This window comes from Oncorhynchus clarkii, chromosome 27 (genome assembly GCF_045791955.1).
Source record: "Oncorhynchus clarkii lewisi isolate Uvic-CL-2024 chromosome 27, UVic_Ocla_1.0, whole genome shotgun sequence".
Lineage (NCBI taxonomy): Eukaryota > Metazoa > Chordata > Actinopteri > Salmoniformes > Salmonidae > Oncorhynchus > Oncorhynchus clarkii.
The window spans coordinates 44105594-44125188 of record NC_092173.1 but is presented as its reverse complement, the minus strand read 5'-3'; positions in this window follow the sequence as shown (position 1 = coordinate 44125188).

Here is a 19595-nt window from a genome sequence, read left to right as displayed (position 1 = left end):
CCGTCCCCTCGCCCATACCCGGGCGCGAACCAGGGACCCTCTGCACACATCAACAACAGTCACCCTCGAAGCATCGTTACCCATCGCTCCACAAAAGCCGTGGCCCTTGCAGAGCAAAGGGGGAACCACTACTTCAAGGTCTCAGAGCAAGTGACGTCACCGATTGAAAAGCTATTTAGTGCGCACCACGCTAACTAAGCTAGCCGTTTCACATCCGTTACACTTGTTTAGCCAGTACATCAGCTGCCTAGTTCCCCTCCACCCCCACATGGATCAACACCCTCCCTATCTTCTTGTAGTCTCTCCAATCAGATGGATCAACACCCTCCCTATCTTCCTGTAGTCTCTCCAATCAGATGGATCAACACCCTCCCTATCTGTCCCTAGTCTCTCCAGATGGATCAACACCCTCCCTATCTGTCCCTAGTCTCTCCAGATGGATCAACACCCTCCCTATCTTCCTGTAGTCTCTCCAGATGGATCAACACCCTCCCTATCTTCCTGTAGTCTCCAGATGGATCAACACCCTCCCTATCTGTCCCTAGTCTCTCCAGATGGATCAACACCCTCCCTATCTTCCTGTAGTCTCCAGATGGATCAACACCCTCCCTATCTGTCCCTAGTCTCTCCAGATGGATCAACACCCTCCCTATCTTCCTGTAGTCTCCAGATGGATCAACACCCTCCCTATCTTCCTGTAGTCTCCAGATGGATCAACACCCTCCCTATCTGTCCCTAGTCTCTCCAGATGGATCAACACCCTCCCTATCTTCCTGTAGTCTCCAGATGGATCAACACCCTCCCTATCTGTCCCTAGTCTCTCCAGATGGATCAACACCCTCCCTATCTGTCCCTAGTCTCTCCAGATGGATCAACACCCTCCCTATCTGTCCCTAGTCTCTCCAGATGGATCAACACCCTCCCTATCTGTCCCTAGTCTCTCCAGATGGATCAACACCCTCCCTATCTGTCCCTAGTCTCTCCAGATGGATCAACACCCTCCCTATCTTCCTGTAGTCTCCAGATGGATCAACACCCTCCCTATCTGTCCCTAGTCTCTCCAGATGGATCAACACCCTCCCTATCTGTCCCTAGTCTCTCCAGATGGATCAACACCCTGCCTATCTGTCCCTAGTCTCTCCAGATGGATCAACACCCTCCCTATCTGTCCCTAGTCTCTCCAGATGGATCAACACCCTCCCTATCTTCCTGTAGTCTCTCCAGATGGATCAACTACTGGAAGTGGGAGGAGCCATGGTGGATTCACAGGAACACCTACCATTGGACTAAACTCCCTTCCATACAGTCCTGTCTCCCTCGCCTGGGTATTACCCACCCACCCAAAGTGTTCTGTCCTCACTCATGTTCCCAGCATGCCTGTAAAATCTGTTTCGAAGGATGAGAAACCCCATGTCCCTGTAGGTTGACCCAATAATTATTTGCCTGTTGTTGGCTCCTAATCCATTCATCCTATATGACCTCTAGCATGTCCAATGAATTCCGGGCTGCTGAACCATACGCTATACTGCCACAGTCTATTACAGATCGGATCAATGCAACATACATGGTCCTCAATGAGGAACGCCCAGCCCCTCCACTCCTTCCCCGTTAGACAGAGCATCACATTTATCACGTTCTTACACTTTCCCACCACTCAATGTGTTCTGCCCAGGTCAGCCTACTGTCAAAGTATACTCCAAGGAACCTGAAGGCCTCCACCCTAGTTTCCAAGTTTCTCCCATATAACCTCATCTCCCACAATCCTCCTGGTAAAGAACACTGTCTTGAATTTTGTCTACAGAGAACCCGAATCCCCACATTAAATGCCCACTGCTCTACCTCGTCAATTGCTTCCTGTACCTTCCTGACTATATATGGCGCATTTCTTCTTCACGTCCGTAAGTCTCCATCATCTGCAAATAACGACCTCCCGATATCCGACCGTACCTGAGAGTAAACCTCATTGATCATGATTGAGAACAGAGGAGTAATCGCTCTCCCCTGCAGTGTGCCGTTATCCACTAGCTAGCTGCCTGATGTTGTATCAAGACTGCCCAAATGTGCCTAATGTGTTTATTAATAACTTTTCATGTTCAAAATTGTGCACTTTCCTCAAACAATAGCATGGTGTTCTTTCACTGTAATAGCTACTGTAAAAGGGACAGTGCAGTTAGATGAACAGGAATTTAAGCTTTCTGTCCAATATCAGATATGTCTATGTCCTGGGAAATGTTCTTGTTACTTACAACCTCATGCTAATCGTATTAGCCTACGTTAGCTCTACCGTCCCGTGGACGGGACACCGATCCCAAATACGTTTTTTAACTGACTTTCCTAGTTTAAATAAAGGCTAAATAATAAAATAAAATTGTCATTTAGATCTTATCCAGCACTCCAGGATGCTCCTCTCTCGTTGTCCCTCTGCCCCTCTGACAGATTAGCAGAGCTATGCACGTGGACAAACGCTTTGGCCATCGTCTCTACCTTCTCATCTGTTACTGTCACATCCTTCCACCTCGTCAACACTGGATAATCCTACTCCCTTCTGACCCCACACATCCTCTTAATCATCCCCCACACTTCTCCCACTGGTGTCGTCCTTCCAATGGTGTCACAGAACCGATGCCAACATGACCTCTTTGCCTGACGGATAGTTCTCCTCACCAGGGCCTGTTTATACTGAACCAGACTGAGGGATAGGTCTCCTCACCAGGGCCTGTTTATACTGAACCAGACTGAGGGATAGTTCTCCTCACCAGAGCCTGCTGATACTGAATCAGGCTGAGGGATAGTTCTCCTCACCAAGGCCTGGGCCTGCTGATACTGAATCAGACTGAGGGATAGTTCTCCTCGCCAGGGCCTGCTGATACTGAACCAGACTGAGGGATATTTCTCCTCACCAGGGCCTGTTTATACTGAATCAGGCTGAGGGATAGTTCTCCTCACCAGGGCCTGTTTATACTGAATCAGACTGAGGGATAGTTCTCCTCACCAGAGCCTCCTGATACTGAATCAGGCTGAGGGATAGTTCTCCTCACCAGGGCCTGTTTATACTGAATCAGACTGAGGGATAGTTCTCCTCACCAGAGCCTCCTGATACTGAATCAGGCTGAGGGATAGTTCTCCTCACCAGGGCCTGTTTATACTGAATCAGACTGAGGGATAGTTCTCCTCACCAGAGCCTCCTGATACTGAATCAGGCTGAGGGATATTTCTCCTCACCAGGGCCTGTTTATACTGAATCAGGCTGAGGGATAGTTCTCCTCACCAGGGCCTGTTTATACTGAATCAGACTGAGGGATAGGTCTCCTCACCAGGGCCTGCTGATACTGAATCAGGCTGAGGGATAGTTCTCTTCACCAGGGCCTGCTGATACTGAATCAGACTGAGGGATAGTTCTCCTCACCAGGGCCTGTTTATACTGAATCAGACTGAGGGATAGTTCTCCTCACCAGAGCCTCCTGATACTGAATCAGGCTGAGGGATAGTTCTCCTCACCAGGGCCTGTTTATACTGAATCAGACTGAGGGATAGTTCTCCTCACCAGAGCCTCCTGATACTGAATCAGGCTGAGGGATAGTTCTCCTCACCAGGGCCTGTTTATACTGAATCAGACTGAGGGATAGTTCTCCTCACCAGAGCCTCCTGATACTGAATCAGGCTGAGGGATAGTTCTCCTCACCAGGGCCTGTTTATACTGAATCAGACTGATGGATAGTTCTCCTCACCAGGGCCTGTTTATACTGAATCAGACTGAGGGATAGTTCTCCTCACCAGGGCCTGCTTAGACTGAATCAGGCTGAGGGATAATTCTCCTCACCAGGGACTGCGGATACTTAATCAGACTGAGGGATAGTTCTCCTCACCAGGGCCTGCTGATACTGAATCAGACTGAGGGATAGTTCTCCTCACCAAGGCCTGGGCCTGTTTATACTGAATCAGACTGAGGGATAGGTCTCCTCACCAGGGCCTGCTGATACTGAATCAGGCTGAGGGATAGTTCTCTTCACCAGGGCCTGCTGATACTGAATCAGGCTGAGGGATAGTTCTCTTCACCAGGGCCTGCTGATACTGAATCAGACTTAGGGATAGTTCTCCTCACCAGGGCCTGTTTATACTGAATCAGGCTGAGGGATAGTTCTCCTCACCAGGGCCTGCTTATACTGAATCAGGCTGAGGGATAGGTCTCCTCACCAGGGCCTGCTGATACTGAATCAGACTGAGGGATAGTTCTCTTCACCAGGGCCTGCAGATACTGAATCAGACTGAGGGATAGTTCTCCTCACCAGGGCCTGTTTATACTGAATCAGACTGAGGGATAGTTCTCCTCACCAGAGCCTGCTGATACTGAATCAGGCTGAGGGATAGTTCTCCTCACCAAGGCCTGGGCCTGTTTATACTGAATTAGACTGAGGGATAGGTCTCCTCACCAGGGCCTGCTGATACTGAATCAGGCTGAGGGATAGTTCTCCTCACCAGGGCCTGCTGATACTGAATCAGGCTGAGGGATAGTTCTCCTCACCAGGGCCTGTTTATACTGAATCAGACTGAGGGATAGTTCTCCTCACCAGGGCCTGTTTATACTGAATCAGACTGAGGGATAGTTCTCACCAGGGCCTGCTGATACTGAATCAGGCTGAGGGATAGTTCTCCTCACCAGGGCCTGTTTATACTGAATCAGACTGAGGGATAGTTCTCCTCACCAGAGCCTCCTGATACTGAATCAGGTTGAGGGATAGTTCTCCTCACCAGGGCCTGTTTATACTGAATCAGACTGAGGGATAGTTCTCCTCACCAGGGCCTGCTGATACTGAATCAGGCTGAGGGATAGTTCTCCTCACCAAGGCCTGGGCCTCTTTATACTGAATCAGACTGATGGATAGTTCTCCTCACCAGGGCCTGTTTATACTGAATCAGACTGAGGGATAGGTCTCCTCACCAGGGCCTGCTGATACTGAATCAGGCTGAGGGATAGTTCTCTTCACCAGGGCCTGCTGATACTGAATCAGACTGAGGGATAGTTCTCCTCACCAGGGCCTGCTGATACTGAATCAGACTGAGGGATAGTTCTCCTCACCAAGGCCTGGGCCTGTTTATACTGAATCAGACTGAGGGATAGGTCTCCTCACCAGGGCCTGCTGATACTGAATCAGGCTGAGGGATAGTTCTCTTCACCAGGGCCTGCTGATACTGAATCAGGCTGAGGGATAGTTCTCTTCACCAGGGCCTGCTGATACTGAATCAGACTTAGGGATAGTTCTCCTCACCAGGGCCTGTTTATACTGAATCAGGCTGAGGGATAGTTCTCCTCACCAGGGCCTGCTTATACTGAATCAGGCTGAGGGATAGGTCTCCTCACCAGGGCCTGCTGATACTGAATCAGGCTGAGGGATAGTTCTCTTCACCAGGGCCTGCTGATACTGAATCAGACTGAGGGATAGTTCTCCTCACCAGGGCCTGTTTATACTGAATCAGACTGAGGGATAGTTCTCCTCACCAGAGCCTGCTGATACTGAATCAGGTTGAGGGATAGTTCTCCTCACCAGGGCCTGTTTATACTGAATCAGACTGAGGGATAGGTCTCCTCACCAGAGCCTGCTGATACTGAATCAGGCTGAGGGATAGTTCTCCTCACCAAGGCCTGGGCCTGCTGATACTGAATCAGACTGAGGGATAGTTCTCCTCGCCAGGGCCTGCTGATACTGAACCAGACTGAGGGATATTTCTCCTCACCAGGGCCTGTTTATACTGAATCAGGCTGAGGGATAGTTCTCCTCACCAGGGCCTGTTTATACTGAATCAGACTGAGGGATAGTTCTCCTCACCAGAGCCTCCTGATACTGAATCAGGCTGAGGGATAGTTCTCCTCACCAGGGCCTGTTTATACTGAATCAGACTGAGGGATAGTTCTCCTCACCAGAGCCTCCTGATACTGAATCAGGCTGAGGGATAGTTCTCCTCACCAGGGCCTGTTTATACTGAATCAGACTGAGGGATAGGTCTCCTCACCAGGGCCTGCTGATACTGAATCAGGCTGAGGGATAGTTCTCTTCACCAGGGCCTGCTGATACTGAATCAGACTGAGGGATAGTTCTCCTCACCAGGGCCTGTTTATACTGAATCAGACTGAGGGATAGTTCTCCTCACCAGAGCCTCCTGATACTGAATCAGGCTGAGGGATAGTTCTCCTCACCAGGGCCTGTTTATACTGAATCAGACTGAGGGATAGTTCTCCTCACCAGAGCCTCCTGATACTGAATCAGGCTGAGGGATAGTTCTCCTCACCAGGGCCTGTTTATACTGAATCAGACTGAGGGATAGTTCTCCTCACCAGAGCCTCCTGATACTGAATCAGGCTGAGGGATAGTTCTCCTCACCAGGGCCTGTTTATACTGAATCAGACTGATGGATAGTTCTCCTCACCAGGGCCTGTTTATACTGAATCAGACTGAGGGATAGTTCTCCTCACCAGGGCCTGCTTAGACTGAATCAGGCTGAGGGATAATTCTCCTCACCAGGGACTGCGGATACTTAATCAGACTGAGGGATAGTTCTCCTCACCAGGGCCTGCTGATACTGAATCAGACTGAGGGATAGTTCTCCTCACCAAGGCCTGGGCCTGTTTATACTGAATCAGACTGAGGGATAGGTCTCCTCACCAGGGCCTGCTGATACTGAATCAGGCTGAGGGATAGTTCTCTTCACCAGGGCCTGCTGATACTGAATCAGGCTGAGGGATAGTTCTCTTCACCAGGGCCTGCTGATACTGAATCAGACTTAGGGATAGTTCTCCTCACCAGGGCCTGTTTATACTGAATCAGGCTGAGGGATAGTTCTCCTCACCAGGGCCTGCTTATACTGAATCAGGCTGAGGGATAGGTCTCCTCACCAGGGCCTGCTGATACTGAATCAGACTGAGGGATAGTTCTCTTCACCAGGGCCTGCAGATACTGAATCAGACTGAGGGATAGTTCTCCTCACCAGGGCCTGTTTATACTGAATCAGACTGAGGGATAGTTCTCCTCACCAGAGCCTGCTGATACTGAATCAGGCTGAGGGATAGTTCTCCTCACCAAGGCCTGGGCCTGTTTATACTGAATTAGACTGAGGGATAGGTCTCCTCACCAGGGCCTGCTGATACTGAATCAGGCTGAGGGATAGTTCTCCTCACCAGGGCCTGCTGATACTGAATCAGGCTGAGGGATAGTTCTCCTCACCAGGGCCTGTTTATACTGAATCAGACTGAGGGATAGTTCTCACCAGGGCCTGCTGATACTGAATCAGGCTGAGGGATAGTTCTCCTCACCAGGGCCTGTTTATACTGAATCAGACTGAGGGATAGTTCTCCTCACCAGGGCCTGCTGATACTGAATCAGGCTGAGGGATAGTTCTCCTCACCAGGGCCTGTTTATACTGAATCAGACTGAGGGATAGTTCTCCTCACCAGAGCCTGCTGATACTGAATCAGGCTGAGGGATAGTTCTCCTCACCAAGGCCTGGGCCTGCTGATACTGAATCAGACTGAGGGATAGTTCTCCTCGCCAGGGCCTGCTGATACTGAATCAGACTTAGGGATAGTTCTCCTCACCAAGGCCTGGCCCTGCTGATACTGAATCCGATGTTGGAAGTTATGTGTCCTTTTCAGTACTCTAAATGTCCTGTTCCTACTCCTCACCGCGTCCCCTCACTCCTCTGTCCACCTCCATCTGTCCACTTTCCTCCTCCTCCCTGAACTCTTAGGTATAACCTCAGTAGCTGCCCCTCACTCCTCTGTCCACCACGGGACTTTCCTCCTCCTCCCTGAACTCTTAGGTATAACCTCAGTAGCTGCCCCCCACTAATGCTGTTCTCCCCCAGTTGTTCATACTATCCACATCCCCTCTCATATCCACCCATCACCTGCTCACTCAGCTCCTGAAACGGATCCCACTTTGCACTTCCAAACAACCCACCTGCCTACTCCATCCACTGACACCTCCTCCTCCCCTCCGGCCTACTGTGCATACTATGGGGTAATGATCACTCCCTACTGTCGACTCCTCCCATACCTCCCACTCACAGTTTCCTGCCATGGCACTAGATACCAGAGTGAGGTTCAAGACTCTTTCCCTGTGGCTACATCCATCCTGGTCATCCCTCGGCCGTCATTCAGGCACACCAGATCTTTCATTTCTATCAGATTTTCCATCACCCCTTCTTACTCGGATGTCTCCCAGCCGCTCTCACTGCTAGCTGATTCCTCTCTGTTTTAGACTCTACTTTAGTGGTACTGTTGATAGCTGGAGACATTCATATCAGGACTTTTCTCTTATCTATGTATACCATATCCACCTGCCCTGTATCTCCACCCCCCCCCCCCCCCCCCCCCAGTCTAGATGCTCATACCCATCTCTCTCTCGAACCTGTATCTCTCCTGGACCACCCTCACTGCCTCAGCATGAGACACCCTCCTCTCCTGGACCACCCTCACTGCCTCAGCATGAGACACCCTCCTCCCCTGGACCACCCTCACTGCCTCAGCATAAGACACCCTCCTCCCCTGGACCACCCTCACTGCCTCAGCATGAGGCACCCTCCTCTCCTGGACCACCCTCACTGCCTCAGCATGAGACACCCTTCTCTCCTGGAACACCCTCACTGCCTCAGCATGAGGCACCCTCCTCTCCTGGACCACCCTCACTGCCTCAGCATGAGGCACCCTCCTCTCCTGGACCACCCTCACTGCCCCTAGTTAACCTCGTTCATATCTAGTTCAAATCTAGGTAATATCTAGTTAACCTAGTTCATATCTAGTTAAAATCTATTCATAGCAGGACTTTTCTCTTATCTATGTATACCATATCCACCTGCCCTGTATCCCCCCCCAGTCTAGATGCTCATACCCATCTCTCTCTTGAACCTGTATCTCTCCTGGACCACCCTCACTGCCTCAGCATGAGGCACCCTCCTCTCCTGGACCACCCTCACTGCCTCAGCATGAGACACCCTCCTCTCCTGGACCACCCTCACTGCCTCAGCATGAGACACCCTCCTCCCCTGGACCACCCTCACTGCCTCAGCATGAGACACCCTCCTCCCCTGGACCACCCTCACTGCCTCAGCATGAGACACCCTTCTCTCCTGGAACACCCTCACTGCCTCAGCATGAGACACCCTTCTCTCCTGGAACACCCTCACTGCCTCCTGAGACACCCTCCTCTCCTGGACCACCCTCACTGCCTCAGAGACACCCTTCTGGACCACCCTCACTGCCTCAGAACACCCTCACTGCCTCAGCATGAGACACCCTTCTCTCCTGGACCACCCTCACTGCTTCAGCATGAGACACCATCCTCTCCTGGACCACCCTCACTGCTTCAGCATGAGACACCCTCCTCACTGCCTCAGCATGAGACACCATCCTCTCCTGGACCACCCTCACTGCCTCAGCATGAGACACCCTTCTCTCCTGGAACACCCTCACTGCCTCAGCATGAGACACCCTCCTCTCCTGGAACACCCTCACTGCCTCAGCATGAGGCACCCTCCTCTCCTGGACCACCCTCACTGCCTCAGCATGAGACACCCTCCTCTCCTGGAACACCCTCACTGCCTCAGCATGAGACACCCTCCTCTCCTGGACCACCCTCACTGCCTCAGCATGAGGCACCCTCCTCTCCTGGACCACCCTCACTGCCTCAGCATGAGGCACCCTCCTCTCCTGGACCACCCTCACTGCCTCAGCATGAGGCACCCTCCTCTCCTGGACCACCCTCACTGCCCCTAGTTAACCTTGTTCATATCTAGTTAAAATCTAGGTAATATCTAGTTAACCTAGTTCATATCTAGTTAATATCTAGTTAACCTAGTTAAAACCTATTTAATATCTAGTTAACCTAGTTAAAACCTATTTAATATCTAGTTAACCTAGTTAAAACCTATTTAATATCTAGTTAACCTAGTTCATATCTAGTTAACCTAGTTAAAACCTATTTAATATCTAGTTAACCTAGTTAAAACCTATTTAATATCTAGTTAACCTAGTTCATATCTAGTTAATATCTAGTTAACCTAGTTAAAACATATTTAATATCTAGTTAACATAGTTAAAAACTAGTTAATATCTAGTTAACCTAGTTCATATCTAGTTAATATCTAGTTAACCTAGTTAAAACCTATTTAATATCTAGTTAACCTAGTTCATATCTAGTTAATATCTAGTTAACCTAGTTAAAACCTATTTAATATCTAGTTAACATAGTTAAAAACTAGTTAATATCTAGTTAAAATCTAGTTACAACCTAGTTAATATCTAGTTAATAGTTCATTTCTAGTTAACCTAGTTAATATATAGTTAAAATCGAGTTAATATCTAGTTAACCTAGTTAATATCTAGTTAACCTAGTTAATATCTAGTTAACCTAGTTAAAACCTTGTTAATATCTAGTTAACATAGTTAAAAACGAGTTAATATCTAGTTAATCTAGTTAAGATCTAGTTAAAAACCTAGTTAATATCTTGTTAATATCTAGTTAACCTAGTTAAAACCTAGTTAATGTCTGGTTAAAACCTAGTTAATATCTAGTTCAAATCTAGTTAACCGTGTTAAAACCTAGTTAATTTCTAGTTAACCTAGTTAATATATAGTTAAAATCGAGTTAATTTTTAGTTAACCTAGTTAATATCTAGTTAACCTAGTTAATATCTAGTTAATCTAGTTAAAACCTAGTTAATATCAAGTTAATACCTAGTTAATATCTAGTTAAAACTTCTTGCTCCTACTTGAGACGCAGATGTCTCAAGTAGACACCTGGAAATGCAAATGCGCTACGCTAAATGCTAAATGTACTCGTTAAAACTCAAACGTTCATCAAAATGCACATGCAGGGTATTGAATTAAAGCTACACTCGTTGTGAACCTAGCCAACAAGTCAGATTTTTAAAATGCTTTTTGGCGAAAGCATGAGAAGCTATTATCTGATAGCATGCAACACCCCAAAATGCCTGAATGCGACGTAAACAAAGATTTAGCTTAGCCGGCGCTACACACAACGCAGAAATAAAATATAAAACAATCATTACCTTTGACGAGCTTCTTTCTTGGCACTCCTATATGCCCCATAAACATTACTATTGGGTCTTTTTTTCGTTTAAATCGGTCCATATATACCCAAAATAGCTTTCTATGGAAGCTGTGTAATTCAGAAAAAAACATTGTTTTAAAACGCAGCGTCATTTTTTTAAATTAAAAAAGTCGACGATAAACTTTTACAAAACACTTCGAAATACATTTGTAATCCAACTTTAGGTATTAGTAAACGTTTATAATCTATCAAAATGATTACAGGGCGATGTGTATTCAATAGCTCCTCGTCTTCAAATCAATGGCTGAAAATGTGCACTTCACAACATCCTGGCGGAGACCGGAAGAAATTGAATCCAGTTAGTTGGATTTACCAACAAAAAAGTCCCTGGAAAATGACGACAATGGCGACATCGTGTGGAATCTGTAGGAATTGCATCCATAATTAATTTTGTGCCCTTTTAACAACCCATGAAAGTGACGCATGGAAATTATTTTTAGCTTTCAGAGAGCAGTTTTTCTTGCGCTTTTCGATGAAACACACAATCTGTTATAGTCACAGCCGTGATTTAACCAGTTTTAGAAACTTCAGAGTGTTTTCTATCCACACATACTAATCATATGCATATACTATATTCCTGGCATGAGTAGCAGGACGCTGAAAAGTTGCGCGATTTTTAACAGAATGTTCGAAAAAGGAGGGGGTAGACTTAAGAGGTTAAAACCTAGTTAATATCAAGTTAATCTAGTTAAAACCTAGTTAACCTAGTTAAAACCTAGTTAATATCTAGTTAACGTAGTTAATATCTAGGTAACCTAGTTCATATCTAGTTAAATCCTAGTTAACAATCATGTTAACCTAGTTAATATCTAGTTAAAACCTAGTTAATATCAAGTTAATCTAGTTAAAACCTAGTTAACCTAGTTAAAACCTAGTTAATATCTAGTTAACGTAGTTAATATCTAGGTAACCTAGTTCATATCTAGTTAAATCCTAGTTAACAATCATGTTAACCTAGTTAATATCTAGTTAAAACCTAGTTAATATCTAGTTAATATCTAGTTAACCTAGTTAATATCTAGTTAAAACCTAGTTAATATCTAGTTAAAACCTAGTTAATATCTAGTTAAAACCTAGTTAATATCTAGTTAAAACCTAGTTAAAACCTAGTTAATATCTAGTTAACCTAGTTCATATCTAGTTCATATCTAGTTAAAACCTAGTTAACATCTAGTTAAAACCTAGTTAATATCTAGTTAGCCTAGTTCATATCTAGTTAGCCTAGTTCATATCTAGTTAATATCGAGTTAACCTAGTTCATATCTAGTTAAACCCTAGTTAACAATCTAGTTCATATCTAGTTAAAACCTAGTTAATATCTAGTTTTAGTTTTTAACATAAATCCAATATTCCCTCTTCATAATGCTGAAACACAGCTGTTTCCTGCCCCCAAGTCCTCTGTTATGTCTTTATCTCATAATGTCTTCCTCTGTTTCCTGCCCCCAAGTCCTCTGTTATGTCTTTATCTCATAATGTCCTCCTCTGTTTCCTGCCCCCAAGTCTTCTGTTATGTCTTTATCTCATAATGTCCTCCTCTGTTTCCTCCCACCAAGTCCTATATCTTCTCCAGCAGTTCTGTGACCTGAGTACCATCACCTCTGTTCCTATTGTTGAAGACATGATACCTGTTCTCACATTTCTCAACAAGTCACTGGAGGGCCTTCCCTTCATTCTCAATGTGCTGCTCAGTGGTTGTTTCCCCGACAATCCCCACAGGTGACTCCAGACTCTCTTACACAGAACATCAATAGAGAAAGAGTATCTTAGTGAATGATTCATCCACTTGTATGACCAGGAGGAGAGTGTGGGGTCCTGGGGGACACAGAGACACACTGAGCACAATTTCCTGTTGAACCATCTCAGCGGTGTACAGTACAGGATGATTATTCCACCAGCCTGGAGTGTCAACCACAGTGAGCTCTCCCTGCTACTTCTCCCGTCTCTTCACACACTGAGCAGCTGTCCTCAGGTCAAACTCCTCTCTGGTCAGGATGACGTTTCCTGCTGAACTCTTTGCCCAAGTCGATATCTTCCCCCTGCATCACAATAATCTTCAGCTTCTGAGAAATGGAAGGAGTCACCTGTCATTTTTTGAATACAAAACATCTAATAACCTGAAGCACAATAAATAATAGTGTTCATCCCCTCTGTCAGAAACATTTCAGTCTCAATGCCGCAATATACATCTGTTGCCTTTGTCTGCCATCACTATAAACTTTTCAATGCATTTGTAAATATATAAATAAATTAATCACATGCACATGAATAATTATTTAATTACATGTACATCAATAATGTTTTTTTTTTCAATATACTGCATCAGTCACATACGCGGTAGTAAATAGTAAGTGTATGCATTTGAAAGAATGTCTGTGTGAGTACTCATGGAAATCATTTAGAGTACTCGATAACGCAAAGATTAACTAGGTTCTGGAGACAACAACAACAACAACAAACAACAACAAAAAGTTATCTGATGTTCCGACTACTGTCATATTTTCACAGCTCTTGACCTTCTCCACATAAACACATCAGATTTCTCTGTGCTTATAATTTGAACCTGCTAATAACCAAAGTACATTTTGAGAGCCTTGTATATAAGAAATCGAATGTTAATCTTGAATCGACTACTCACGCCCATCCCTAGTAAATAGAGTCAAAGCCAGTTTTACTTGAATCCAAGATTATTGTAGGTAAATAACAGATTATAATTTATAGAAATGACCTAATTTTGTGTTTAATCCACTGGAAGCTATTCTTATTTAATTAGTCTTTCTCTCTCCCCCTCCAGCCTGGAACACTCCTGCAGTGATAGAAACAGTCTTTCTGTCTCTCCCCCCCACCTCCAGCCTGAAACACTCCCGCAGTGATAGAAACAGTCTTTCTGTCTCTCCCCCCCACCTCCAGCCTGGAACACTCCTGCAGTGATAGAAACAGTCTTTCTGTCTCTCCCCCCCACCTCCAGCCTGGAACACTCCTGCAGTGATAGAAACAGTCTTTCTGTCTCTCCTTCCTCCCCCTCCAGCCTGGAACACTCCTGCAGTGATAGAAACAGTCTTTCTGTCTCTCCTCCCTCCTCCCTCCAGCCTGGAACACTCCTGCAGTGATAGAAACAGTCTTTCTGTCTCTCCTCCCTCCCCCCTCCAGCCTGGAACACTCCTGCAGTGATAGAAACAGTCTTTCTGTCTCTCCTCCCTCCCCCCTCCAGCCTGGAACACTCCTGCAGTGATAGAAACAGTCTTTCTGTCTCTCCTTCCTCCCCCCTCCAGCCTGGAACACTCCTGCAGTGATAGAAAGTCTTTCTGTCCCTCCCCCCCACCTCCAGCCTGGAACACTCCTGCAGTGATAGAAACAGTCTTTCTGTCTCTCCTCCCTCCCCCTCCAGTCTGGAACACTCCTGCAGTGATATAAATGGTATTTCTGTCTCCCCCCCTCCTCCCTCCAGCCTGGAACACTCCTGCAGTGATAGAAATTGAATTTCTGTCTCCCCCCTCCTCCCTCCAGCCTGGAACACTCCTGCAGTGATAGAAATTGAATTTCTGTCTCTCCCCCCCCTCCCTGGAACACTCCTGCAGTGATATAAATACTATTTCTGTCTCCCCCTCCTCCCTCCCCCTCCAGCCTGGAACACTCCTGCAGTGATATAAATACTATTTCTGTCTCCCCCCTCCTCCCTCCCCCTCCAGCCTGGAACACTCCTGCAGTGATAGAAATAGTATTTCTGTCTCCCCCTCCTCCCTCCCCCTCCAGCCTGGAACACTCCTGCAGTGATAGAAACAGTCTTTCTGTCTCTCCTTCCTCCCCCCTCCAGCCTGGAACACTCCTGCAGTGATAGAAATAGTATTTCTGTCTCCCCCCTCCTCCCTCCCCCTCCAGCCTGGAACACTCCTGCAGTGATAGAAACAGTCTTTATGTCTCTCCTTCCTCCCCCCTCCAGCCTGGAACACTCCTGCAGTGATAGAAACAGTCTTTCTGTCTCTCCTCCCTCCCCCTCCAGCCTGGAACACTCCTGCAGTGATAGAAACAGTCTTTCTGTCTCTCCCCCCCACCTCCAGCCTGGAACACTTCTGCAGTGATAGAAACAGTCTTTCTGTCTCCCCCCCCCACCTCCAGCCTGGAACACTCCTGCAGTGATAGAAACAGTCTTTCTGTCTCTCCTCCCTCCCCCTTCAGCCTGGAACACTCCTGCAGTGATAGAAACAGTCTTTCTGTCTCTCCTCCCTCCCCCTCCAGCCTGGAACACTCCTGCAGTGATAGAAACAGTATTTCTGTCTCTCCTTCCTCCCCCCTCCAACCTGGAACACTCCTGCAGTGATAGAAACAGTCTTTCTGTCTCTCCTCCCTCCCCCTCCAGCCTGGAACACTCCTGCAGTGATAGAAACAGTCTTTCTGTCTCTCCCCCCCACCTCCAGCCTGGAACACTCCTGCAGTGATAGAAACAGTCTTTCTGTCTCTCCTCCCTCCCACTCCAGCCTGGAACACTCCTGCAGTGATAGAAACAGTCTTTCTGTCTCTCCTCCCTCCCCCTCCAGCCTGGAACACTCCTGCAGTGATCGAAACAGTCTTTCTGTCTCTCCCCCCCACCTCCAGCCTGGAACACTCCTGCAGTGATAGAAACAGTCTTTCTGTCTCTCCTCCCTCCCCCTCCAGCCTGGAACACTCCTGCAGTGATAGAAACAGTCTTTCTGTCTCTCCTCCCTCCCCCTCCAGCCTGGAACACTCCTGCAGTGATAGAAACAGTCTTTCTGTCTCTCCCCCCCACCTCCAGCCTGGAACACTCCTGCAGTGATAGAAACAGTCTTTCTGTCTCTCCTCCCTCCCCCTCCAACCTGGAACACTCCTGCAGTGATAGAAACAGTCTTTCTGTCTCTCCTCCCTCCCCCTCCAGCCTGGAACACTCCTGCAGTGATAGAAACAGTCTTTCTGTCTCTCCCCCCCACCTCCAGCCTGGAACACTCCTGCAGTGATAGAAACAGTCTTTCTGTCTCTCCCCCCCACCTCCAGCCTGGAACACTCCTGCAGTGATAGAAACAGTCTTTCTGTCTCTCCTCCCTCCCCCTCCAGCCTGGAACACTCCTGCAGTGATAGAAACAGTCTTTCTGTCTCTCCTCCCTCCCCCTCCAGCCTGGAACACTCCTGCAGTGATAGAAACAGTATTTCTGTCTCTCCTTCCTCCCCCCTCCAACCTGGAACACTCCTGCAGTGATAGAAACAGTCATTCTGTCTCTCCTCCCTCCCCCCTCCAGCCTGGAACACTCCTGCAGTGATATAAACAGTCTTTCTGTCTCTCCTTCCTCCTCCCCCCTCCAGCCTGGAACACTCCTGCAGTGATTGAAACAGTCTTTCTGTCTCTCCTTCCTCCCCCCTCCAGCCTGGAACACTCCTGCAGTGATAGAAACAGTATTTCTGTCTCTCCTCCCTCCCCCTCCAGCCTGGAACACTCCTGCAGTGATAGAAACAGTCTTTCTGTCTCTCCCACCTCCTCCCCCCTCCAGCCTGGAACACTCCTGCAGTTATAGAAACAGTCTTTCTGTCTCTCCTTCCTCCTCCCCCCTCCAGCCTGGAACACTCCTGCAGTGATAGAAACAGTATTTCTGTCTCTCCTCCCTCCCCCTCCAGCCTGGAACACTCCTGCAGTGATAGAAACAGTCTTTCTGTCTCTCCTTCCTCCTCCCCCCTCCAGCCTGGAACACTCCTGCAGTGATAGAAACAGTATTTCTGTCTCTCCTCCCTCCCCCTCCAGCCTGGAACACTCCTGCAGTGATAGAAACAGTCTTTCTGTCTCTCCTTCCTCCCCCCTCCAGCCTGGAACACTCCTGCAGTGATAGAAACAGTCTTTCTGTCTCTCCTCCCTCCACCTCCAGCCTGGAACACTCCTGCAGTTATAGAAACAGTCTTTCTGTCTCTCCCCCCCCCCTCCAGCCTGGAACACTTCTGCAGTGATAGAAACAGTCTTTCTGTCTCCCCCCCCCCACCTCCAGCCTGGAACACTCCTGCAGTGATAGAAACAGTCTTTCTGTCTCTCCTCCCTCCCCCTTCAGCCTGGAACACTCCTGCAGTGATAGAAACAGTCTTTCTGTCTCTCCTCCCTCCCCCTTCAGCCTGGAACACTCCTGCAGTGATAGAAACAGTCTTTCTGTCTCTCCTCCCTCCCCCTTCAGCCTGGAACACTCCTGCAGTGATAGAAACAGTCTTTCTGTCTCTCCTTCCTCCCCCCTCCAACCTGGAACACTCCTGCAGTGATAGAAACAGTCTTTCTGTCTCTCCTTCCTCCTCCCCCCTCCAGCCTGGAACACTCCTGCAGTGATAGAAACAGTCTTTCTGTCTCTCCTTCCTCCTCCCCCCTCCAGCCTGGAACACTCCTGCAGTGATAGAAACAGTCTTTCTGTCTCTCCTTCCTCCTCCCCCCTCCAGCCTGGAACACTCCTGCAGTGATAGAAACAGTCTTTCTGTCTCTCCTTCCTCCTCCCCCCTCCAGCCTGGAACACTCCTGCAGTGATAGAAACAGTATTTCTGTCTCTCCTTCCTCTCCCCTCCAGCCTGGAACACTCCTGCAGTGATAGAAACAGTCTTTCTGTCTCTCCTTCCTCCCACCTCCAGCCTGGAACACTCCTGCAGTTATAGAAACAGTCTTTCTGTCTCTCCTTCCTCCCCCCTCCAGCCTGGAACACTCCTGCAGTGATAGAAACAGTCTTTCTGTCTCTCCTTCCTCCCACCTCCAGCCTGGAACACTCCTGCAGTTATAGAAACAGTCTTTCTGTCTCTCCTTCCTCCCCCCTCCAGCCTGGAACACTCCTGCAGTTATAGAAACAGTCTTTCTGTCTCTCCTTCCTCCTCCCCCCTCCAGCCTGGAACACTCCTGCAGTGATAGAAACAGTATTTCTGTCTCTCCTCCCTCCCCCTCCAGCCTGGAACACTCCTGCAGTGATAGAAACAGTCTTTCTGTCTCTCCTTCCTCCTCCCCCCTCCAGCCTGGAACACTCCTGCAGTGATAGAAACAGTATTTCTGTCTCTCCTCCCTCCCCCTCCAGCCTGGAACACTCCTGCAGTGATAGAAACAGTCTTTCTGTCTCTCCTTCCTCCCCCCTCCAGCCTGGAACACTCCTGCAGTGATAGAAACAGTCTTTCTGTCTCTCCTCCCTCCACCTCCAGCCTGGAACACTCCTGCAGTTATAGAAACAGTCTTTCTGTCTCTCCCCCCCACCTCCAGCCTGGAACACTTCTGCAGTGATAGAAACAGTCTTTCTGTCTCCCCCCCCCACCTCCAGCCTGGAACACTCCTGCAGTGATAGAAACAGTCTTTCTGTCTCTCCTCCCTCCCCCTTCAGCCTGGAACACTCCTGCAGTGATAGAAACAGTCTTTCTGTCTCTCCTCCCTCCCCCTTCAGCCTGGAACACTCCTGCAGTGATAGAAACAGTCTTTCTGTCTCTCCTCCCTCCCCCTTCAGCCTGGAACACTCCTGCAGTGATAGAAACAGTCTTTCTGTCTCTCCTTCCTCCCCCCTCCAACCTGGAACACTCCTGCAGTGATAGAAACAGTCTTTCTGTCTCTCCTTCCTCCTCCCCCCTCCAGCCTGGAACACTCCTGCAGTGATAGAAACAGTCTTTCTGTCTCTCCTTCCTCCTCCCCCCTCCAGCCTGGAACACTCCTGCAGTGATAGAAACAGTCTTTCTGTCTCTCCTTCCTCCTCCCCCCTCCAGCCTGGAACACTCCTGCAGTGATAGAAACAGTCTTTCTGTCTCTCCTTCCTCCTCCCCCCTCCAGCCTGGAACACTCCTGCAGTGATAGAAACAGTATTTCTGTCTCTCCTTCCTCCCCCCTCCAGCCTGGAACACTCCTGCAGTGATAGAAACAGTCTTTCTGTCTCTCCTTCCTCCCACCTCCAGCCTGGAACACTCCTGCAGTTATAGAAACAGTCTTTCTGTCTCTCCTTCCTCCCCCCTCCAGCCTGGAACACTCCTGCAGTGATAGAAACAGTCTTTCTGTCTCTCCTTCCTCCCACCTCCAGCCTGGAACACTCCTGCAGTTATAGAAACAGTCTTTCTGTCTCTCCTTCCTCCCCCCTCCAGCCTGGAACACTCCTGCAGTGATAGAAACAGTATTTCTGTCTCTCCTTCCTCCCCCCTCCAACCTGGAACACTCCTGCAGTGATCGAAACAGTATTTCTGTCTCTCCTTCCTCCCCCCTCCAACCTGGAACACTCCTGCAGTGATCGAAACAGTATTTCTGTCTCTCCTTCCTCCCCCCTCCAACCTGGAACACTCCTGCAGTGATAGAAACAGTCTTTCTGTCTCTCCTTCCTCCCCCCTCCAGCCTGGAACACTCCTGCAGTGATCGAAACAGTCTTTCTGTCTCTCCCTCCCCCTCCAGCCTGGAACACTCCTGCAGTTATAGAAACAGTCTTTCTGTCTCTCCTCCCTCCACCTCCAGCCTGGAACACTCCTGCAGTGATCGAAACAGTCTTTCTGTCT